Here is a 25,792-nt window from a genome sequence, read left to right on the forward strand (position 1 = left end):
GAGACCTGTTGAAACTTCTAGGAATGGAGGGAAGGGGGATAAAGGAAAATGATGGAGAGGGTGAATTCAAATATGGTATTTTATAAGAACTTTGGGAAATGTCACAATGTACCCCCAGTACAACTATAATTAAAAAAAGATAAAATAAGAAATAAAATTAAAACAATGCATTAAAAAAAGAATGAGTAATAGTGGGGGCAAATTTGATCAAAGTACATTGCATGCATGAATGGAAATATCACAGCAAAGCCCCTTTGCACAATTAATGTATGCTAATAAAAAGATAAAAGCTGTAACTCCATTTACATTAAATACAAACTCCTTGTTCTTCCCTCTCCTCAGCTGCTGGATACTTTTTATCTTCATGAATGTGATTAAGTACCTCATATGAGTAGAATCATACAGTATTTATATTCATGTAACTGGTTAATATTACTTAGCATGATGTTCTCAAGATTCTTCTGTATCGTCCTGAATTGCAGAAATTTCTTCTTTTTAAAGGATGAATAATATCTTATTATTATGTTGCATTTATATACAATGTTTTTCTTACCCATTCAACCCTCAATGGACATGTGGGTTGCATCAATGTTTTACTTATTGTGACTAATACTGCTATGAACACAGATGTACAAATATTTCTTCCAAACCCTGCTTCCAAATTTTTGGGTTATATATCCATAAGGAGAATTGTTGGATTGTACTGTACTTCTATTTTTATTTTTTTGAGGTACCACTGTGCTGTATTCTATGGAAGTTGTACCATTTTACACTCCTACTAACACCATGAAACATAATACCAGAAGAGTTTCAATTTCTCTAAGTTCTTTCTTTTTCATTTTTTGGTGGGACTGGTGTTTGAACTAATTTTTCCACCTTCTTGCCAACACTTTTTTTTTTTCTTAATAGCAGCCACCGTAATATGTGTAAGTTGGCATTTTATTGTGGTTTTCACTCTCTGAGATGCTTGTTAGTCATTTGTACAGTCTTTGGATAATTATGTATTCAAATCATTCATCTATTTCTCAGCTACATTCTGATATTGTTTACTTTTAAGAGTTTTCCATGGGTTCTTGAAATTGAAGACATGAATATTACACCTAAAACTATGAGAGTCTTAACAGAAAAATAAAGGAAAAGCTTCATGATGTTGGATTGGGTAGTGATTTCTTAGCTATGACATCAAAGGGTCAGGCAGCAAAAGAAAAAAAATAGACAAATTGAATCTCATGAAAAATTTAAAGACTGCATCAAAGATATTACCAACACGAGGCAACCTAAAAATTATAAGAAAATATTTCAAATCATGTACTTCTAATAACTGATTAATATATGCTTTTTTGGCTCAACTTCTTGAAGCATAGTAGGTCTTAAATATTTTTGCAAAATCATTTTTATTTGTCATTAAACCACACAATCTTGAACATATATGAGTCTATAAAATCCCTACAATGAAATATAGGAAGATTCTTGGGCTCCACAGTGAGTTCTATTTGAAAATGTCTAAAATTTTAACTTTAATATTGAACAATTGCTTCAAAATTTATAAAGAAGGACTTCAAATTCCTTAATTAAAAATGTTTTTGAGACATGTATGCTTCATCATGGAAAAAAATCTGCAGATTTCACATGCCAGACAGGTTCTAACTCCCTCTTGCCTACTTGCCCTGGATGAACATCAAGCAGCCCATCAGTATTATTCTTGGGTCAATTCTTCATTGGTGAGAGGGGCTTAATACAGTTAAAATAGTATCAATAATTTCAATTTTACCTTTCTAATATAAACACCTGTTTTTCCTAAGAGTCAGTTATAAATCAGCTCTATAATGTACAAAATTGTGGCTTCTCTGAAAAATTATATTTTTGTTAGAAGAATCAAGATCAGAATTATTTGAGATAACTTTTATTAAAGCCTGAAAAAATTATAGAAACCATTGCTTAGAAGTACATTATTTTATTTATAATTCATTTTTAATAGGAAAAAAATTTCATCTTCCTAGGTACTGTATTTTTGTCAAAATGTAGTCATTATGAAAAAAGGATACAATAGAAATGGTAATATTTCATAAACTAATATGAAGTTATTTTGATAACTTGTTCTTCTACTAACTATTCACAATTATGGCCTTACTATATAGAATTTACCTGAATAGCAAATGTGAAAGAAAACCTCAACCCATAAAATATGGATGGAATTTGACAGAATTCAACATTCATTTTTTCAATTTGGCCAATTTCTGTTATTGATGTGCAGGTTTAAAAATATTTATTTAGTACTAGATCTTAAAATATGTCAAACTCCCTCCTCAGCTATCTATTTCACTTTCAAGTTAGAAAATTCTGTAATTAATATTTTCATATTTAACTGGAAAGTATTTGAATGAGAGCTAGAAATTGCTGTAAAATGACACACTACCATCAACAATAATAAACATAGGGGTCATTCCTTTTAGTGACATTTCTTGCTCTTCTAAAAGAAAAAAATTCAAAAGCTAAATATTAGTGAAGGAAAAATAAGTAACATTCTTATTTTAACTTTCAATGGAATAAGGACTAAGCATTTAATTATACTGACCCAGGCCAAATATTCATTCTATTGAGGAATTGTATTGTGCCAAACATCATTTCTTCTGGTGATTTTTTAATTGAATCAACAACTTAGGCCTGCATCACATTTTAGCAACACTATTATTTAATTTTATCAGAAGAATACTCAGACAAATTCAGTTTTTGGCATTCAGTATATAAATCAACATGTTTGAAATGGGCAGAATGCTTTCAGTGCCCACCAGTTCATCATTAGTGAAGGTAAAACATCATTTGGCAGCTGTTTTGACTGAGGCCATGGCAGTTCGCAGGCAAACTTAGGACATTATCACAATTCCCAGATTTTCAGTTTAATTACCCTTCCCCATTGAAAACACATTCCATGTTGAAAGAAGATTGAGGCAAATGAAAATAGGGCTACAGAATCACTTAAACAAGCTGCTACTTGGGAATCTGAAAATGGCGAATCTAGGAATCTTATTTATGACCATGAATGAAAAAATATATATACTCATATAATAAAATGTATATAAGTATATTGATTCATGAAATTCTGTCAGTGTCAGTCCTATGGATACAGTTGCATAGAACAGTAGTGCTTTTTTTTTATATTTTATTTCTCCACCATGTGCATATTTTTCATTTTGATGCACATGGTCCAAGTTTTTCATACTGGTGTAATTCCTCTATACCTTAAAAAAAATCATTGTTATGGGGTCATATTACAAAGTATCAGATAATTGCTATACTTTTAAAAGCATTTTATTATGGAAATTTCAAACATATTAAAAACAGAAAATTTTAGTAAACCCCCATTTACCCATCATCCAGCTTCACAGCATTATCAATACTTTTCCTATTTCATTTCCTCTGAATTCCATCCCACTTCTTACTAGAGGTTATTGAAGCAAACCTCAGATATCATGCCAGTTTGTCTATCAAAAACTCTAGTATGCATCTCTATAGATAAGGACATTTTTCCTATTCCATCATGTCATTATTTCAATTAAAAATGGCAATAATTTCTAGATATCACTTAACAGTTATCTAAATTAAAATTTCCTTAATTGTCACAAAGATGTCTATTTACAGTTGATTTGAGTCATTAATCCATAAAAGTTCTGTATGAGCATACATTGTCTCTTGATGTTAAGTTTCCTTTCCTTTTTAAAAAAATTTTAAACTTTTATTTACTTTGCATTTAAATTTTTTTCCTGGCAGTAGTTTTATGAATTTTTAAAAAAATTTTCACTGGTGTATATTAGTTGTACAAATAGGTTTCATTGTGATATTTCCAAATTCACTCCTTTTTATTTTTCTAATCCCCCTCCCCACTTTGAAAAATAATTTTAAGTTTCATTCTTCTATTTTCATACCAGTATATGAAGTACTTCAACCATATTCACTCCCCCCTTTATCCTCTCCTGTTCCTCTCCTCACTCTCCCTTAGGCCCCCAAACAGAACCTATTTTTGACAGCTGTCATTCATTTTTTAAAGATAAATTCTGCATATGAGAGAGAACATGTGATACTTGGCTTTCTCAATCTGACTTATTTCACTTAATATGATGATCTCTAGTTCCATCCATTTTTCTTCAAATGATGTAATTTCATTCTTTTTCAATGCTGAATAATACTGCATTGTGCATATACACCACATTTTAAATCTATTGTCCATTGGTGAGCACCTCAGTTGATTTGATATTTTTGCTATTGTGAATAGTGCTGCTATAAACATAGGTATGAATGATGACTCACATTCCTTCAGATATTTGCCCAGGAAATATGGTAGTTCTGATTTTAATGTTTGAGGAACCTCCTTACTGAATTCCCCAGTGGCTGTACTAACTTACAGTTCTAGCAAGCATGTATTAGGGTCCCTTTTGCACCACATCCTCACCAGTATTTATTTTCTTGATGATAGCCATGATGAGTAGGGTGAGATGAAATCTCAGGGTAGGTTTGATTGGGAATTACTTTATGGCTAAAGATGTTGAACATTTCCTAATGTACTCATTATTCACTTATGCTTCTTTTGAAACCGTTTATTTGCCCATCTATTGAGTAGATTATTTACTTTTAGTACCTAATATCAATCCTTCATCCAATGAATAGCTGGCAATGATTTTTTTCTCCCATTCTGTAGATTTTCTTTTGATTCTAGTAATTGTTTCCCTCACTGTACAAAAGCTTTTAAATTTGATAAAATCCATTTTTCAATATTTTTTCTTATATTTATAAGCAATCAGGGTTCTATTCAGAAAAGTGTTACCTATTCCTATCTCTTCAGTAGTTTTCTTTTACTAGTTTCAAAGTTTCAGGGCTTATTTTCATACTAAGTTCTTTGATACAATTGAAATTATTTTTGTGTAGGGTGAGAGATGAGCGTCTAGTTTCAGTCTTCTCCATGTGAACATGCAGTTTTCCCAACACGATTTATTAAAGAGACTATCTTTGGTATGACATAAGTTTCTAGCATCTTTGTCAAAATCATATATCTATTTAGTTGTGTGGGCTTCTTTCTGGATCTTCTATTCTGTTGCACTGATCTATATGTCTGTTTTTGTGCCAGTACGATGCTATTTTGTATAATGTGAAAACAGGTATTATGATACCTCCAGTATTGGGGTTTAGTTGGCTCAGAATTGCTTTGGCTATTCATAGTCTTTTGTGCTTTCAAATTAATTTTAAGATTAATTTTTTTTCTAGGAAAAATGGCATTGGCATTTTGAGGCTTGAGTTGAATTTGTAGATTGCTTTCCATAGTATATCCATTTTAACAATGTTAATTCTGCCGAACAATGAACATGGGTGGTCTTCCCCATTTTCTAGCTTCTTCAATTTCATTCTTTGATATTTTGTAATTTATATCCTAGAGGTCTTTCACTCCTTAGTTAGGTTTATTCCTAGTATTTAACTTTTTTGAGCTATTGTAAAAGAAAGTGTTTTCTTGATATCTTTCTCAGCCTGTTCATTATTGATATATAGAAAATCTACTTATTTTTTATGTTAATATTGTATCCAGCTACTTTGCTAGAAGTGTTAATTTAATACTTTTTTTGTGGTATTGCGGTTTGAACTCAGGACCTGCACCTTGAACCACTCCACCAAGCCTTTTTCTTGTGATTTTTTTTCCTAGATAAGGTCTCAGGAACTATTTTCCCATGCTGGTTTTGAGCCGTGATCCTCCTTATCTCTGCCTCTTGAATAGATAGGATTACAGGCATGAGCCCCTGGGGCCTGACCAGATCTAATACTTTTTTAGTAAATTCTTTAGGGTCTTTCGAGTATAGGATCCTAACATCTGCAGATAGGGGTAATTTGATTTCTTTCCTATTTTTTCTCTTTTATTTCTTTCTCTTGCCTTATTGTTCTGGCCAAGAATTCTCACATTATATTGATTAAGAGCAAAGACAGCATTCACCTTTGTCTTGTTCCTGACTAGAGGAAATGGTTTACTACTTAGGAGAATGTTGAATACACATTTATCATGTGTAGCCTCCATTGTGTTGAGGTGCGTTCCTTCTAATCCTAGATTCTTCAAGTCTTTTATCATGAAGGGATGTTGAATTTGGTCAAAGGCTTTTTCTGTATCTCTACAGATAATCAAGTGACATTTTTCTTTTAGTCTGTTTATGTGGTATATTATTTTAATTAATTTGCATGGGTTGAACCATCTTTGCAACCCTGGAATGAAAGCAACTTGATCATGGTGTATAACATGTATTGGTACTACTAGAGTTTGAACTCAGGGCCTCTCACTTGCTAGGCAGATTCTCTATCACTTGAGCCACTCTACCTGCCCTGTGTGATCTTTGAAATGTGTTATTGAATTTGATTTGTCAGTATTTGATTAAGAATTTTTACATTTATGTTCTTCAGGAAAATTAAACTATAATTTTTGTCATGTCCTTTAGGAGATCATCTGCGTCTAGAAATTTGTCCATTTCATCCAGGTTTTCCAGTCTATTAGAATATAGATTTTTAAAGTATTCCGTAATGATCTTTTGGATTTCATTGGCATGTTTTGTGATATCCCCCTTCTCATCTCTAATTCTATTAATTTGGTTCTTCTCCCTCTTTCTTTTGGTTAGTTTGGCTAAAAATTTGTCAATCTTATTTATCTTTTCAATGCACCATTCATTCTTTATAATATTCTTTTAGTCTCTATTTTGTTAATTTCTGCCCTAATCTTTATTATTTATTTCTGTCTACCACCTTTCAGTTTGGCTTGCTATTGCTTTTCTCAGAGCTGGAGATGCATCATTAGGTTATTTAGTTGAAATTTCTCTGATTTTTTAATGTTGGCTCTCATAGCTATAAAATTCCTTCTTAGCACTACTTTTGTTATATCCCCAAGGTTTTGGTAAATTGTGTTTTCATTTTCATTTGATTTGAACCTTCTGTTTCCTTCTTTATTTCTTCAGTGACCTACTGATCATTCAAAAACAAATTATTCAATATGCATATGTTACAGTATTTTCTGTGGTTTATCTTAATATTGTTTTCAGCTTTATATATTGTGATCTGAGAAAATATGTGACGTTATTTCAATTGTCTTTTATTTAAGTCTTGCTTTATGTCCTAAGATATGTTCTATTTTGAAGGAAGTTCCATATGCTGTTGAGAAAGATATTTATTCTGAGGTTATTGGGTGAAATACTCTGTAGTTGTCTATTAAATCCATTTGATTTTTAAGGTCCATTCACCCTGAAGTTTCCTTGATTTATTTTTGTCTAGGTAATCTGTCTATTGGTGAGAGTATTAAAGTCACTATTTTCTATTGGATTCTATCTGAACATTTTTGCTCAGTAGTGTTTCTTTTATGAACATTTATTTAATATTCTTTAACCATTTGCAATAGTTAAATCTTCCTGATGGATTTTTCCCTTCATAAATATGAAGTTATGTTCTTTGTCTCTTCAGACTAATTTTGGTTTAAAGTCTGGTTTGTCAGATGTATACCTACTTTCTTTTAGGTGCATTTGCTTGGAAAATGTTTTTCCGTTATTTCATTCTAAGTTTGTGTTTGTCTTTGTCTGTGAGGTCCTTTTTTTGTAGGCAACACATTATTGGGTCTTGTTTTTTAATACCAGTTCACTAATTTGTGTCTTTTGATAGAGACTTGATACCATTAACATTTAGTTATTATTTAAATGTATGTAGTAATTCCTGTCATTTTGTTGTTTTTGTAGTGTTAGATTCTCCCCTTCTCCTCATTTGCTTATCTACTCATCTGGTACAATTTATTTTTTCCCATATTTTTGTGGTTACATGTATCTTCCTCTTCTATGCATAGGATAGCTTTGAGTGCCTTCTGCAGTGCTAGTTTAGTGGTCATGAATTATTTCAGCTTTTGCTTATCATGGAAAATTTTTATTTCTTCCTCAAATATAAAAAATAATTTTGATAGGTAAAATAATCTCAGTTTACAGTTATTTTTATTCAGAGCTTGAAATACATCATTCAATGTCCTCCTTTTAGTTTCTGTTGAGAAATCTACTGTTATCCTGGTGAGTTTATCTTTATAGGTAACTTGGCACTTCTCCTTTGCAGATTTCAATATTCTTTCTTTGTTCTATATACTTAATGTTTGAACTATAATATGACATGGAGAGATTTTATTCTTATCTTGCTTGGTTGGAGTTCTAAAGGACTCCTGTAGCTAGAAGGATATCTCTTTTCTTAAAATAAAGGAATTTTTCTACTATTACTCTATTAAATATGTTTCCTATGCTTTTAGCTTGTACCTCTTTTCCTTCCTTCCTCTGTTCCCATAGTTCAAAGGTTTGGTCTTTTAACAGTGTCCCAATGTTCTTGCATGTTTCATTCATACTTCTTCATTTTTTTTCATCTTCATCTCACTTTTCTGTTACCTCTGCTCATCTGCAAGCTGTGATATTCTTTCTTCCATTTGATCCAGTCTATTGGAGAAGCTTTTAACTGAATTTTAAAATTTGACTTATAGAACTTTTAATTTCCAGAATTTCTATTTTATTTTTTTAGGATTTCTGTATCTTTCTTATATTCCTTTCCATGTCTTACATTTTATTCCTTACTTTACTTACTGTCAGAGCAAGCAGTGGGACTGTGCCTGTGTGATTTGGCATCTGGCCTTGTGAGAAAGCTTCAAGGAACTGAGGCAAAGGTCTCAAAACCAGAAGTCCAAAAAAATAACAGTGCTCAAGGTTCCCCAGATGGCTTCGTGTCCTTCAGATGTAAATAGGAAGGTTATGCTGACCATGTGCTTCTCTTGCTTCTCTGTTCCCATTTTAAAAGAGACACAACAAAGAGTAAATTAATTTTAACTGTGCTTCCTTGTACTAATGTAACCTTGACACATAATACTTGGCATGCTTTTTCTGATCAAATTCTCTGTGTTTGAGAGAGTGTTTATAAAAAGCAGAAGTGATCTTCAGTAAAGTGGCTATTGAGCACAACTTGATAGTCCCACCATCTTTTTCAGCTCCATTCACCCAGGTCCAACTGATAAACAGCAACAGTTGGTGCCCTGAACAGGGACCTGAAGGATAATTTTGAAAGTGACGTGGAGGCCCTCACAGAAGGAGGTAAGTGAAACAAGATGGGGCAAAATCAGTGCAGAGTCCAGCATTTTCTTTCACTCATGCATTGTTTTTTATTATGAGGAGGACTGAGGCTCAGCACCAACTGAGCTCTTACAAAAATTAACATATGAAGGATGGACTTGCACTGATATATAAGATCTAGTCTGACTTGAAAGAAAAGGAATGTTGCAGAAAGATTGTGAATGTGGAGAGAGGGAAATGAAGAAATGGAAACAAAATTGGGGTGAGTTCTTCATGGGTGAAGTGAGGAGAAAGAGAAAGAGAGAGAAAAGAGAGAAAAAAGAGGGGAGAGAGAGAGAAAAAATAAAATGTCATAAAATGTTTAGAGACAGAAAAGGATAAAAGGTTTAATACTCTCCTTCAGTTGGGTTTTTATGTCTTAAAAATAAAAAGTAGATAAAAAACAATTTAGGATTATTAAAATATGCCAGAAATACTGAACCTTATTCTGATTTTATAGGAAGATTGGAGGAGACCATAGAAAAACAGGTGAGAGGAGATCAAATACAAAAATATCTTACTGCGTTGATTGGCTTTTGATAACGCTAATGAGGATTGCCAAAGTCTCATTCAACCAATTTGGGAGACTGACAATATTATGGACTATTTAAAGGCCTGTCATAATGTAGGCACTTTTAAACATAAAGCCAGAGTTGCTGCTTTAGAAACCATGGCAATACAGAAACAAAAAAACAGCCAAATGTTTTAATTGTTGCCCCTGAATAATGAAAAATTACAGGCTTTAAAACAATTAGTTGAAGAACAATTAGAGCACAAACATATAGATCCTTCCTTTTCTCTTTGGAATTCCCCAGTGTTTGTTATTAAGAAAAAATCAGGAAAATGGAGACATTAATTGGCTTTGTCCTTCTTTAGGTATACCAAATTATAAACTTATTAATTTGTTTTCTATCTTAGAAGGTGATACTGCCCAGGATAGCCCTCAGACTTTAACACCTGATGCTGAAAATGAATTACAATTTTTTGAGTCACAATTACAGACTGCCTTTCTAACAAGATTTGATCTTTTAAAACCTATTTCCCTAATAATATTTCCTTCTCCTTCTAACATTACCTTTACTGTTTGTCTTGTCATTTTTTGTATAAGATACTCCTGTCTCCAACAACAATTAAAATCTTACAAAACTTCTGAAGCCACGGTCACACTGGGATTGCTATGTTTAAAAAAATAAAAATGGGAAATTGTCAGAGCCAGCCTCCGACACACCGTGCTTGTGTGATTTGGCACCATGCCTGTGTGATTTGTCATCTGGCCTTGTGAGAAAGCTCCAAGGAACTGAGGCAAAGGTCTCAAAACCAGACGTCCAGAAAAATAACAGTGCTCAAAGTTCCCCAGATGGCTTCGTGTCCTTCAGATGTAAATAGGAAGGTTATGCTGTGTGCTTCTCCTGCTTCTCTGTTCCCGTTGTAAAAGAGACATAACAAAGAGTTAATTTTAACTGTGCTTCCTTGTACTAATGTAACCTTGACACATAATACTTGGCATGCTTTTTCTGACCAAATGCTCTCTGTGAAAAAAGGAGTTTATGAAAAGCAGAAGTGATCTTCAGTAAAGTGGCTATTGAGCACAACTTGATAGCCTCTCCATCTTTTTCATCTCCAGTCACCCAAGTCCAGCCGATAAACAGCAGCACTTACCTCTTTATTTGTATCCTCTTTAAATTCATGTACCTGTTTGTGGTGTGATGGGAAAATAGTTTTTGTCACTTGTGTATACACACATATGGTTGGATTGGGTTGTGGGTTTAGGGATGTAGCCAGCTAATTAACTCACTCCCATGCCCGTCTTTTGTCCTGGGGGAGGACCCAGGAGGTCAAGTGCCTTCTGCCTGAGCACTGGACCAAAGCAGGGTGCGGTGGTCTCTGGCAGCCAGCCTTGCTGAGAGTCTTTCATGGACAATTGTATTTATGTATATGTGCTGGGGTGGGTGGTGGGTCTAGGGATATAGCCAGTTAGAGGGGACTCCTTCTGGCTTGGTCATTCCCACACCTGTCCTTTGCTCTGGAAGCGGTGGATACTTTCACTCATCCATTTCTGTTCAGTGGCCAGGGCAAGACTTGCTGGCCTGTACTTAGCCTACCATGCAGTTGTTTTGTTTTGGGGTTGGCATGTGTGGGTGGATCTTGCCAGAAACAAAATAAAATAAACAAAATAATGGGCTGGAATGGTTGAGGGATCAAGTAGATCAGTTCCTACTTCCAGCTCTGGGTTCTGTCTGAGTAGTTTGTTTCTTTTATAGACCTGAAGTTTGATAGTTTTTTACTTTTTTTAGCCATTATCTGTCTAATCTTCTATTGGTGCCATCCTCCATCTTACTGACTTGCTTAATTTTCCTTACAGTCACATACCTGAGGTTTTATTTCTTGTTATATGTTGCAATCCATCATCTTCCTAAAAAAATGATATTATGTTTCTTCAGTCACATATTTTTTATCAGTACCCCTACCTCTTTGATTTTCATTTTGTTCATCTCTTGGGTTCAAAACAGTTTTAGATTATGTATTCAGTCGAAAGTCCTCTTGTGATGTCATTTGACTTGTCACTTGAACTCATGCACTCTCAAGGGGGTAATATGTGCTCACAAAGATGGGGGAGGATATCCAAAGTGACTTAGTACAAGGGGGCATAGTATGCAAAACTATTCAAATTTTGTGGATGGGGCATTTAAGAGAAAATGTATAGAAATACTCCTTCATGGGGAAATAATGAAGAAAATATTTGAGTCAGTTTTTTTTTTTTTGACAGTACTGGGGTTTTGAACTCAGAGCCTTATAGTTACTAGGCTGGAGCTATATTTCTTGAGCCATGTCCCTAGCAAGAAAATGTTTTAAAACACTTTCAAACTTCTCATTCCTGTGCCATAGTAGTGATATTTAGAGACTTAATTAAATTCAGGTCTAACTTTGGAGGGAAAGAAAAGAGATAGTGATACTGTACTTTCTTTTATGTCCCATTGTGAGTCAGATTTCATCTAGACTTTCCACTTTCAGTGATGACAAGATTGTGGAATGGGTTCCAAAATTTCAAGCTATTACCATGTGCCTTATAAACTTTCACTTCATGGGTTTAGCATACATTGATATTCAAGGCCTATAGTTATTGTTTAACTATGGATTAAAAACACCCCACCTTCTCAATTTCTTTATTCCTTCATTTATTAGCTGAGTTTCTTCCATAAAGAAGAACGTTCCCAAGCTGAGCATGGTGTTTCATGCCTGTTATCCCAGCTACACGGTAATTGGGAGGATCTTGGTTCAAGACCAACCCCAGGCAAAAAGTTAGTAAGACCCCCATCTCAACAAAAAAGTTGGGCTTAAGTGATAGAGCACCTGCCTAGCAAGTGCAAGGCCTTGTATTTGAACACCAGTAGCAAAAACAACAACAATAACAACAAAACACTTTTCCATATTGCCTGTTTGTCTACACTGTAATACACTGGGTAGAAGAAGTTTATGCCAAATTCCTAAATCTTTCTTGTGAAAATTAAGAGAATGAACTCATATGTTACTAACTTCTAATGGGAAGCAATAAGATTGCTTTAAAAGGTATGAGTGAGTTATGAATTCATGCATTTGTATATATTTGCTGTACTTCAATTTTAGTCCTTTTTTCTTGACAATCATCTCGTGTCACCTTAGGCCAGAAGAAATTTTTTCAAAGGCTTTTGTGTCTTTTCTAAATGGTGCCTTTAGTCTTTGAACACTTTTCTGCTTTTGTTGTGATATGGAATCTATCTCAAGTTCAGTTTGTACATTTTCTGACCAAAACCTGAAATTGTTAATTTTCAAGGCTAGCTTTCCATGGGAAGTGTCATTACTTACTATGGGTGCTTTATATAGATTTTTCATTGCCTATGCTTTTTTTGGGACAGAGCTACAAAACATATTCCTTTTCTAAACATTGGAAATAAACAGGGAATTATTCTAATACTTTTTATCCAAGTTACAGGTCACAGTTTTTTGGATACTTTGGTTTTATAACTATGTCCTTTGAATTACTTAAAAACCTTGACTCTTGATATTAATAAAATAGTTTATTTGTTCTATTATCTATCTATCATCTGTCTTCTAGTGGTTTCAAAATAACAATGACATTGCTATAATAACATTAGTTTATTCTATCTTTGCTAGTCCTCTCTTAAGAGTCTCATTAAATTAGGCTTCACAAGAAATGTGCAAACAAAATACTATGTTAGAGGCAGGTACATTGGTTCTCTTTTTTGTGTAGTTAGGATAGTCCAATTTTTAGTTTGTTTTCAATTTTTAGGAATTTAATTTTGCTTTGCTCTTTAAGAAAGTATGTTAATCTTTTAGATGATTTCAAATTCAGAGCTGTGTACATTCATAAATGTCTTGCTTCCATTTCTATCCATTTCCTCCACTTTCATACCTTCCTTTAAGGTAGTTAGATTGATTAGCTGTTAGTTTACTCAACTCTTGCTTCTTTGTGAAGACATAAGCAAATAATTATAACTGTACATTCATATGTCTTCCTCTTACATATACAAAATTAGCACACTATAAACTATTCTGCATTTTGCATTTTCCCTTAACAATTTATCTTGAAGATTACTGCATATCATTATGTAGATATAAATATGTACATATATATGTACATACATATGCATATGTGTGTATATATATATACACACAATTATATACACAATTGCCAAATTCCCCATAGACCTTATTTTATTTAATCTTCCCACCAACAATGTGTTAATGTTTGCTTCTCTGTGGCCTCACCCACAGTAGAAAATTTTTATTATTTTTGTCAATCTGATAAGTGAGAAATGATAGCTTAGTATGGCTTTAATTTGCATTTCTCTTATTATAGTGGGGATGAGCATCTTTTCATATGTTAACGGGCTATTTCCATTTATTTTTCTGTCAATTATCTATTCATATTTTTTGCTCATTTTCTGTGAGGGACTGGGGCTTTCTCTCTCTCTTTTTTTAAAGTAGGAAATGCTCACACTTCTAACTCAAATTGGACCCAAAGTGGCTTGGACAAGTAACCCTCTGCATCTGCAATAACAATGGTGTAGCTTTTAGGAATATAACTATTTACCAAGTTCAGAGATTGATTTGCAGTAAAGTAAATGATTTAATTTTTATGATTACTTGTTTGTAGTTTCAGTAGTGTTTTATGATCCTCAAATCATTTTATCTATTTTAGCAGTGATTGAAATTGTAAGGATGGAAATCTAGTGAGGAGTCAGTCAGGGAAAAACTGATAATATAACAGTGCAAAGGTTTTTTAACCTTTGGAATGGCTTCCCCACGGAAGTGAGAGAAGCCCATCACTACTCTCATTTTACATCAAGCACTCACATACAGAAGCTAATTTGTGAATGTAAATCACTTGGGAAATACAGTGCAGTAGTAATGGAAAATAAAAATGCATATTTTGATTATTTGATATAAGAAACATAGATGTAGGGACCTAAATTGAATAATTCCATAACCATAATTACAGCTTCCAAAGTACAATACTGTTTATTAGATAACTCCACCTTTCTGCTATGATAAAGCCAGACTTTCTCCTTTGCCCTCAGGAGTACACAAATTACAAGACTTCTGACCTCCAATCATTTGAATCCATTAAAATGACTGTGCTCCAAGAACACACCAAAGAGACAGTAAATAAAACAAAAATGACTGAAACTGAGGCAAAGCTTCATTTTGTCAGTTAGGGAAGGGATCAGTGGGGAATTTGCAAACCAGACTTCTAGAATAAACCCATTTTACCCCCTACAATAGGTGGAGGAAAAAAAAGTAACAATTGTGTATCCTAGACGTAATGAAATCCAGATTATTTGTGTTTTATTTTTTTACTTTGGTGTGGTGAACTGACCTAAGCTATTCTGATTTATCAAACTTATTAGGCTCATTTTAGCATATGTTCAAAGTAGTTAAAGATTAGCTATCTCTCCTAACTTACTAGTGGGCTTGTAGCAACATGCATAGATATGTATTAATAAGAAATCATGAAACATATACTTATTCGTATAGGTTCAAGGTCCTGGCCTTCTCCAAAGCTCTAAAAAAACTCTTGCATAAAAACTTCAAGGTAAGTGCAATACTATGGTAACAGAATGCAGAATTTAGCTAATCTTTTATTTTTTTCTTGGTGGTACTGGGGTTTGAACTCAGGGCATTGTACTTGCTAGGCAGGTACTCTATCACTTGAGATAAACCTCCAACCCTAACACATTACTTAATTTTGTTTATTTATTTACTGGACCATACCTCCAGCCCTTTTTGCTTTACTTAGTTTTTAAATTAAAAAAAATTTTTTTAGATAGGCTCTTCCACTTTTTCTGTGCTAGCCTCAGACCAGAATCCTCTTACCTGTGCCTCTTGAGTAGCTGGAATTTCAGACATGTGCCGTCAAACCCAACTTGTTTATAAATGGGGTCTAGCTAATCTTTTTCCTGGGCTGGCCTCACATCATGATTCTCCTTATTTTTACCTCCTAAGTAGCTGGGATTATAAGCATGCATTGTTGTGCCTGGCCCTGATTAACCTTTTGCCACACCCTAGAGTGCCATGGCCAAGAGTCCTCTAACACAGCAGCACACAATAAAGCCAAAGTAAGCTGGGCACTGGTGGCTCACACCTGTAATCCTAGTGACTCAGGAAGCAGAGATCAGGAGGATTGCAGTTCAAAGCCAACCCCAGGCAACTAGCTCACGAGACCCTATCTTGAAAAAACCCATCACTATAAAGAGCTGATGGAGAGGCTCAAGACACAGAGGTCCTAACTTCCAAAGTCTCAGAATCTGGTCCTGTTTGGAAATGGGGTCATTGCAGTGCCATCAGCTAAGTGAAGATGAGGTTACACTGGAGCAGGAGTTTAGTCCCAGATGACCGGTGTGGTTACAAGAGAATAGGCTGTGTGACGATAGGCACAGGGAGAGGACACATGACCGTGGAGGCAGGGATGGAGTGATGCAGCCACACACCCAGGGATGCTGAGCACAGCCAGTGACTTCCAGGAAGGACCCTTGTCTGCGGGATTCCTGTGACACAGCCGCCCAAGGCCTCCACCTTGGACTTCCCATCTCCAGAACTGTGAGACAATAATTATCTGCTACTTCAAGCCATCCATCTGTGGTGCCTGGTGACAGCAGCCACAGAGAATGTATATGCCTTCCAGGGAAGTCTCTCCATGTGACCAGCACCTGTTCCATTCCCCCAGGTGTCAGGTACTAGCTGTGGCTCTCAGGCTCTCCTGAGTTCAAGCCCCAGTATAGCAAAAAAAGAAAGGAAAAAGAAAGCCTAAGGAGGATTCCACGTTACTACCTCCAATGACAGGCAAGGATGCATGGACTTTTATGTTTTGCCTATGCAAGGATGGAGAGGGCATCTACAAAATTCCAGTTAATACATTTATATAGAATGTACCAATTTCAATGTAATTCAATACCAATGTAATTTATAATATTCTTTATTTTTTTAACAAGCCATCAATATAATGAGTGAAAGTCCACTTCTTTAGGTTCCAAAAAATTTAGCAAAGCCTCTGGTCTTGATAAAAGATAATGAAGCACTTAAAATAGTTAACTCTGAACAGTGGTCTACTTTTGAATTAAATATTTCAGTGATCAACAACGTTGTAAGATTTCTTAATTATGCAACTGTCTGAACCTAGAGTGTGGCTTAAATGCTGCTTATGGTGCATTATTTTGAAATATGTTACAGATACCTTAATTATTTTATGAGGTATATAAAGGCACTCTTTTTCTCATTGTTCTTTTATCCTACTTTAAAATAATTTTGAAATACAAAATTCAATAATATTTTATCTTGAGAAAAATAATCATCTTTATTAGTAGTATTTTTTATCTTGAGACTAGACTGTACAAATAATTTTCAAAGTTCATTCGTACAGGACTCTATTGATTTCCCTCTTATGATGAGTTCCTGATTCTAACAGACATGAAAAAGGCAATAAGTCTTCAATTATTACTTACAACAAGTAGTTTTCTAAGTGTATAAGTAAAACTTCAACCTGCCTTAATTGTCTCAAAATCAGACCAGCATCAATTCTAACCTCAGGCATCAGTGTTATAGGTACTATAGTTCCAAGTGTGTTTATATGTACTGAGGTCAAGAGGGGATAGAGGCATGAAAAGCATGAGAGAGACCTTACAGAATCCTGCTCTAGACTTTGCCTGAGAATATTTCATTGCTTGTATTAGTTTTTCTGCTCAACTGCCCTTCAAGTTGTGCCTGAGGATTTTTAAAGTGCAGGGTGGTTGTTAAAGGACAAAGACTGAAGTGTTCTGTGGCAATAACCAGTTGAAGTTGACCAAGATTATAAAGTAATTTGCAAAGCTATTTGCTTCTACAGAGGGCTTTTAAGTGTTGGAATATCATGACACTACAAAAGAATTATCTAAAATGAGGTAATATGCTGTATTGTACTGTACAAGCTATATGCAATTAAGGAGGGATATACTTTCTTCACTTGTATTAATAAAGCTGAACAGAATATAAAGAAATAAAATTCTGGAATATATAACAACTCCTGAGGCAAACTGAAAGAAATTATGAAAGAATTCATTGTATTATTGAAACAAAACAAAATGAAATGCCTTGTGACAACATGATATAAATCACGGGATAATATCACATCTTAATAACCAATCCAGAGCAGCAGAGACTTCTGTGTTGATTTACTATGTAGAAAATGTGACATGACAGAAGACCTTCCATCAGCCAATCTCCATACTGGTAGATTATGCTCCCCCTAGAGCATTTGACTGAGATGTCACTCTGAGCAGGGCGGACATGGGCTGAAATATTTTTGACCAATAATTCATCTTACCTGGCCCCATTCTCCTGAGCCAATGTTCTGATCCTCTATATCCTGAAATAAAATCCCAACTGCAGGGTTTTTTTCAGCTATATAAACCTACAGCTAATTACTATGTGCCAAAATAAGGCTGCAGAAAGTATAATCTATTAGCAATAACTCGTGTCTAACAATATAATTGCATCTGGAATAATGAAATGTTCATTTTAGTATTAAAATTAATAATATCATATCAGTGCCATTAATAATTAAGGATTCTTTTTATAACATCACATCATTAATAACAACTGCATTATGAACAATTCTATTAATATCAACAATAATAAAAAATACTATCACATTGCCTTTCTATAGTTACAATTTTGCAAGTATAATGAAATGCTGTACACATAATGGACTAGACCCTGCTGTGTCTAAGGTAAGCAGTGCTGAAAATGTATTATTCTTTTAGATAAATGAAGTATCTTGTTGTTTTCCTAGACAGTAACTTGTAGGTAGGAAAATTTATCATTGAATACTCGGGAAGCATGTGAAAATTTTATTTAAAATTGTTCTGTTGAAGTCTATATTTAGGAAAAGTGTTGGGATTCGGGTAGTTTTTCAGAGCCTTTTATTGCGGCTAGTTCTTACTAGTTTGCTAGTCTACTTCAGTTGGGGATGGGTGCATGGACATTTTTCGCCTCATAATTTAAGTTTATGTTGCATGTAAGATTTTAATGTGTCTAGTAGTCCATCATTTTCAATATTTCATCGCCCTGTCTTCCGGGGAAACTGAATTTCAGTGATTCATTACAGGTAAGTTTCTATTTGTCCAAATTTTCTCTATCTTAGCGATATATTCGAACACATAAATATACCTGTAGATCAAGTATAAGCAAATTGAAACCTGAAAACCAAATCTGGGCCATAGTTTGTTTATCTAAATAAAATTTTATTGGAACATAGTAACACTCATTTGTTACACATAATGTATGCTTGCTTTCACCCTACAACAGCAAAGCTGAGTAGTAACAACAGAGATTATATGTCTACAGAGACTATGTTTGCTATCTGGCCTTTACAGAAAAGACCTAGATAAGGAAAATAAAAAGAGAGAGATAAGTAACTAATAACATACCCTTAAGAATACTCATGTTTATATTTATATTTCATATGACATTAAAATGAACTCTTTTGTTGTGTTGTTCAAATGAGTGAAATGTGTAATTTTAAGATCAATACTAGAAGGTGGACTTTAACAAATCCTTATTAAAACAATAAAAAGTACATGTTCTATTTTATAAATACTTATAGTGGATATACCTTGAAATAGTAATAGTGATTTATTCCTACCAATATTTGCATATCAATATTTTCTATTATTATTTATCATCATTAAGCTATTCAGATAAAAGAAAATACCAATGTATTTTGACAACAAATTTTTAAACTTTTTATTATGAAAAATTTCAAGTGTAAATAATAAGAGGCAGAAAAGTTAAATAAAGCTGTCTGTATCCTTTACTAGCTTTGAGCAATTTTTAAGTCATGGTCAATTTTGTTTCATCTATATACCCCTGTCTCCTTCAGATTTACTTTGAAACAAATCATACCATTTAAATGTTAAATATTTCAATGGGTATCTCTAAAATTAAGTACATTTTATTCAACATAACTCTAATACCATTATTATACTTAATAAAAATTAGGTATATTAACTATGATAATGACAATAATAATATTAACAATATTTCAATATATAGCTTATATTCTAACTTCAAGTTGCCTCATAAAGTACATTTGTTTTCTATAGGTAGTTGTTCAAATCAAGGTCCACATAAGGTTTACACATTTTTGAACTGAGTTTTGGGATTCACAAGGCATTCCTTACCGTATTATTTACTCAGTTTTGGTTTTTTTAGCCTTTACTGTAGAAAAGAGTAAGTGTGGAGAGGGAGTATTACAGAATACAAAACCCCTCTAGGAGTGAAGAGTAGAAAAATCAGATGTAGGATGACTAAGTATCCTTTGGAATTCCCTCCTCCACCTCAGACTTCCTGCATATATTCACTCCTAACAGCAGCACCTGAGGTACCATACTGTTTCCAGCTGGGCACTGGTAGCTCACACCTGTAATCCTAGCTACTCAGAAGGAGGAACACAGTTGGAAGCCAGCATGGGCAAATAATTCATGAGACCCTAACTCAAAAATACCCAACACAAAAGAGGGCTGGCAGGGTGGCTCAAGTGGTAAAGTGTCTACTTAGCAAGCATGAGGCTGTGAGAATTCAAACCCCAGTACCACCAAAATCAAAAAAACAAACAAAAAACTCCATATGGTTCCCAGTGCTATTTCTTGCTACATGAAGGTCATCCAGCATTAGCTGGTGTCCAGGCAACAAAGGAGGACCATCAAAAAGGTCCTGTGGTGCCTGAAGTTCTTCTCCCAGGCCTTTATCCTTTTCCCTCTCTTAAATTTATATGGGATACAGACTAAGCCCCTGGCCCTTCCTTGAGTTTCTGTTAGGAACAGGAGCTCACAGTCCAAAAAGCTACATAACTGAGGAGTACACTTACCTCAAAAATAAAGCGGGACCCCCAAGGGGATATATGGTATCTGAAAGGCAGCTATTGAAACTCATAGATCAATACTATAAAAGGGGCATCTTCAATTTTCTGAGAAACTTTTGTAGCGTTTCCATAGTAATTGCTGTGAATTTTGCATTCACCCTGACAGTGCACAAGGTTTCCAGACTCTTTGCATCTTTAATAACACTTGCTGTCTTTTTAAAATGATAGGCATTTTAGCAGGTATGAAGTGTTATCTTGTGGTTTTGGTTTGAATTTCCCCAATGATAAGTGATGATCATCTTTTCAAATACCTACTAGCCATTCAAATGTTGTCTTTGAGGAAATACCTATTAAAGTCCTTAGCCTACTTTTTAATGAGATTTTAAAGTATCAAGTTGTAGTAATTCCTAAACATTTCAGATATTGACCCCTTAGCAGATAAATGGTTTTAAAGTATTTTCTTCCATTCCATGAGTTTTTTTTTCACTCTATTGATTTTCTTTGTGTTACAGAAGGTTTTTATCTGTGCAATTCTACTTGTCTATTTTTGCCTGTGTTTTTATGCCATATCCATGAAATCAATACCAGATCAACATCACGAAACTTTTTCCCTATTTTTCTTCTAGGAATTTAATAGTCTTATATTTAACTCTATAATCTATTTTGTGTTAATTATTGTGCATACTGTCAGAATCCAATTTTATTTCTTTGCATGTGGATTTCCAGTCCAAACAAAATACATATATGTATGATATTAAAGAAATAGAAATTTCCATGTTTTCCTTTTCTCTGAATACTAAACCAAGTGTTACTTGAAACTCAGCTTTCCAAATTTTGTTTTGGGATTTATTTGCAGTATGTGAATATCCAAAACAAAATGTCTTCTGAATATGAATTAATCAGTTTGTGATCTTATGAAAGTTTGATGAGTGAATGCTAGGAAAAAAAAACCAAAAACTAACTTGTTCTCTGCCTAGAGAAAATGAACCAAGTGACTCTCAAAGCTTTATGATGATGAATATGCTTAAAAACATAGTGAGTTTCTATATGAGAGTGAGTTTTATTGTTTGAGCTAAAGGACACTGACATTTTGTTTCCATAAAATACATTATACAGTTTTTAAAGAACGTGGGAGATTTTGCTTTCCTATTGCAAATCCATGAAAAGCAAACTGCTGTAAGTATGTGTGGTGCTTCTTCAGGTGAATGTTCTCAGTATATTATCTTTTTTACGTGGAGGTGAAGAATTCTGAATTCTAATCTCAGTGATGCTGGGAAAGTCATTTTAATTTTTCCCTGGTTTTCCCATCTGCTAAGTAATTTTGACACTGGCATTTGAGATGAAACAAACTCATCTTTCTAGGATGAGTTGGTTTTGTAAAAGAAGGCTGCCACAGGCCAGTTTGCGCTTGTGAATCCCAAATCACATTGGGAATGTGATCCACAGACCAGAGCAATGCAAAATATGAACTGATGGACAAACATTCCTCTTTTACTGAGCAATGTCCTTTTGGAAGGGCTGAGAGTGAAATCAGCAAAATATATCACTTAGATTGCTGTTCTTTGGATTCAGGCAGCTTGAGGACAATCATGGTGGATCTAGGGGAAAAGGAAGTTGTTCATGTTTATTTGCCCTCCACAATTGAGAAGACAGATTTAAAAGCAGTTCAGGCTGTAGAGTTAGAAATACTTCAGCTAGAATCCTGACTCTGGCTCTGTGGCCATTCTGAACCTGTTTACTCATCTCTAAAATGAGGTTAATGGCAACTGACATGAAATGAGTTATCCTGGAAAACTTTTTTAAAGACTAAATTCATTCAGCAGTTAGCATATACTTTCCTATCCCTTGATTATGCATTTTGCTTCCCAAAACAGAAAGGTATAGAAGCCTCCAATCTAGTTAGCCTTCTCCATCTTCTTGTGGAAATCATAGGGTCTAGAGATTATTCTCTGAATTAATGTCAAAAGCTAGTATTTCTGCTTTCCCTCTACCCAGAAAATTTGTACTTATAAATAAGTTGTGGGAGGAAGTGGGATCTAATGAATAAATACAGGCAGAAGAGAGCTGGGATGAATATCGTACCTGAGTATTCTTTATATTTGCTTGTAGTCAAGTGTGTATCCTGCTCACTTGTTGGACCTTGCTGATTCCTTACTCCAGGGATTGGAGCTTATCTTCTATCCTGCTATTGCCCCTACCAGCACCTGCCCATGATCTCCTCAATCTTAGAATCCTCTGCTTTTCTGGTCATCAAAAGTGGCATTTATAGAACTGGCTGCTATTTGTGCATCTATTTGATGTTGTAGCATGACAGTGACCTAATCTCCTTCAGAACCTAATATTTGCTTCAGAATCTGATTGTATAGATGACCTAACCTCAGATTCACTTAAGGGAAGAAGATCTGTCCTGGAAAACAAAGATTTGAAGTTCAGGTAATCTTAGTAACTATTGTAAAAATAACAAGCATTGAAAAGGGGAAGTTTTTCTTGGCCCATGAGTTGCACTTTGTTCGTAAGACAGGTTGTGATTGTGTTTAATGACTTTACTTTTATTGGTCTAGTATATCTAATTTACCTACTTAGCTTAAATTTTGAAAAGATAAGAAGGAGCTGGAAAAAACAAAGTTGTATTCTTAATCCATATTCACAAAATATTTATATAGGTTAAAGAGCTACAATAAAAGGTAATAAATATACAGTTATGATCACAACAAACTAGATTATTGCAAGCTTAGAATCTTGGGAATGGAAGGTCTTCTGAAGTAAAACACAGAATAAATATGCCATGAATAAATTGATAAACCCAGCTAATTGAGATATCATGGTGACGTTCATAATGTATGAAACAAAAAATAATTATGCAAAATACATAAATACCTCCTATAATTAAAAATAGAAAATGGAAAGTTAAAGGGGAAATTCACAGAAAATTAATAAAAATGCTGGTAAACATTCATGGTATTTAGTCCTGTCCATTGTTTCATGTTCCACAGTTTTAGTTACTTGTGGTCAACTATAGTTTAAAATTATTAAATAGAAAATTCCAGAAATAACTTATTAGCTTTAAGTCCATAAGCTGTTCTGAGTGGTGTGATAAAATCTCACACCCTTCCACCCCATTCCTGCCCAGGATATTAATCATCCCTTTGTGTAGTATATCCACTCTATGCATACTATCCACCCATTAATCACCTGGTAGCCATCTTGGTTATCAGATTGGCTGTCAGGTACCACAGTGCTTGTGTTCAAGTAACACTTCTGTTGTAGCCTAAGGCTACATTATAATGCTTACATCATTCACCCTACTCCATTTCATCACATAGTCATTGAATCATCTCACATCATCATTATCAAAAGATGAAAAACTATGCAATAAAATATTTAAGAGACAGTGAGTGATCCTATAGTCACGAATTTTATTATAGTATTATAATTGTTCCGATTTATTGGTTATTGTTAATTTCTTACTGTGCTTAACTTATAAGTTAAATTATATCATAGGTATGTATACATATAAAAAAGTGTAGTATAAATAGGAGTTGGTGGGATTCATGGTTCCAATCATCCATTGGGGATCTTGGAATATATCATACACAGATAAAGGGGAGGAGTTCTGTAAAATTAATATTTTGAAATTTCATTGTGGCTAACTAGAAGTAAAAATTTTAAACACTGATAATATCCAGTGTTGGAAAAGTTGCACAGAAAATGCATCCTCTTATACACTATTGATGGGAATAAAAATATGTACAGCTCTTTGGGAGTAACTGATAATTGGGAAATTGATAATTTTATGCCTTTCCCCAAATTTCTTTTAAATATGTATTCTAGAGAAATAGTTGTACATGTGTGCAAAAATCTATGCATGATATGTTGTGTTTTTTGGTAATTAAAAATATATAAGCCCAGTCATGACATGGCACACCTGTAGTCCTGTCTCTTTAGGAAGCTAAGGCAGAAGGATCACTTGAGTTCAAAAGGTTAAGACCAGCCTGGGCAAGATAGTGAGACTGTCTCAAGAACTCAAACCAGAATTACATATACACACACTTGTGTGTGTATAATATACATATATACATTTTATAAATATAAATGTTTATTTATAGGCAATGAATAAATAACATATGACACAACATTAGCCTAGAAATCTATGCAGTAGGCAAAAGTGATGAGAACACATGTGTATTCACATGGAAAATTCTCCAGTGTAGGATTTTTTTTTGTTGTTATAGCATTTTCTTTATTGCTGTGCTGGGGGTACACTGTGGCATTTACAAAAGTTCTTACAATATATCAATTATATCATAGCTAAATTCACCCCCTCCATCAGCATAGGCTTTTGTTGGATAAAACAATACAGGTTGCAAAATACACACATGATGTATTTTAATTTATGCAAAATTAAGTACAAAAGTCAACATTCTATTTCTTCAGTTCATAGAAATGTATTTATAGCAGGAAGAAGGTTGGACATATATCAAAGTGAAAAACAGTAGTAAGGACATGAATGTTTAGCAGAGATAGATTAAGAAAGGCACTACTAAATAGAATACATCAAAAGTTTCTTTTGTAAATAAAAGGAGCATGTGTAAAAGTGAATAATATAAATAGAGGGTAGGATATAAAAATAAATCCAAAAACATAGAAACTGAAAAAGTCCAATTTTAAAAAGGAAAATGAGTCTCACATATGTTCATAGCTGACTGTAGCTTTTACAGTCAAAAATTTAGTCCTGACACAAACCAATAAAATATGCGTTTCCCAGAAAAGGAGAAGAGTTTTTCAGGGTTATGGAGGATTTTTGGTGTTTTATGAACATTATACAATGAACATTATATGGTAAATAGAAAACAAACTCAATAATAATTTCTCTCATTTTTCTAATCACTAACATATTGTTACTTTTAAAGTTCTCACTTTAATGAGGATTTAATTAAAACACAAGAAATGTTTCAAAATAAAATCTATACATATCTGCTTCCATTTCATTCAGTATAAGAAGTATGCAAGTTTTATGCAGGAATAAAAGGTTGAATTAGGTGGAAGACTTTAGAAGTTTATGATCTAATAAGAAATGGATTATCAGTCCTTTGTCTGATGTAAAACTGGCAAATATTTTCTCCCACTCTGTAGGTGGTCTCTTCAGTTTAGAGACTATTTATTTTGTTGTGCAGAAGCTTTTTAATTTTATGAAGTCCAATTGTCCATCCTTTCCCTTAGATGCTGAGCTGCTGGGGTTCTATTGAGGAAGACCTTGCCTATA

The 25,792-nt window shown here is 33.9% G+C and overlaps 1 long non-coding RNA gene across 4 annotated transcripts in view; it reads left to right on the plus strand.

Moving 5' to 3' along the window:
- The first annotated feature begins 8,941 nt into the window (after positions 1 to 8,941).
- Positions 8,942 to 25,792, plus strand: part of LOC141424480 (uncharacterized) — an 83,153-nt gene continuing 66,302 nt past the window's right edge. For all 4 annotated transcript variants that reach the window (XR_012449408.1, XR_012449398.1, XR_012449404.1 and 1 more), the window contains exon 1: positions 8,942 to 9,116. This is a non-coding gene — a long non-coding RNA (uncharacterized lncRNA). The remainder of the gene's footprint in view (positions 9,117 to 25,792) is intronic.

This window comes from Castor canadensis, chromosome 1, assembly GCF_047511655.1.
Source record: "Castor canadensis chromosome 1, mCasCan1.hap1v2, whole genome shotgun sequence".
In the NCBI taxonomy this organism is placed as follows: Eukaryota; Metazoa; Chordata; class Mammalia; order Rodentia; family Castoridae; genus Castor; species Castor canadensis.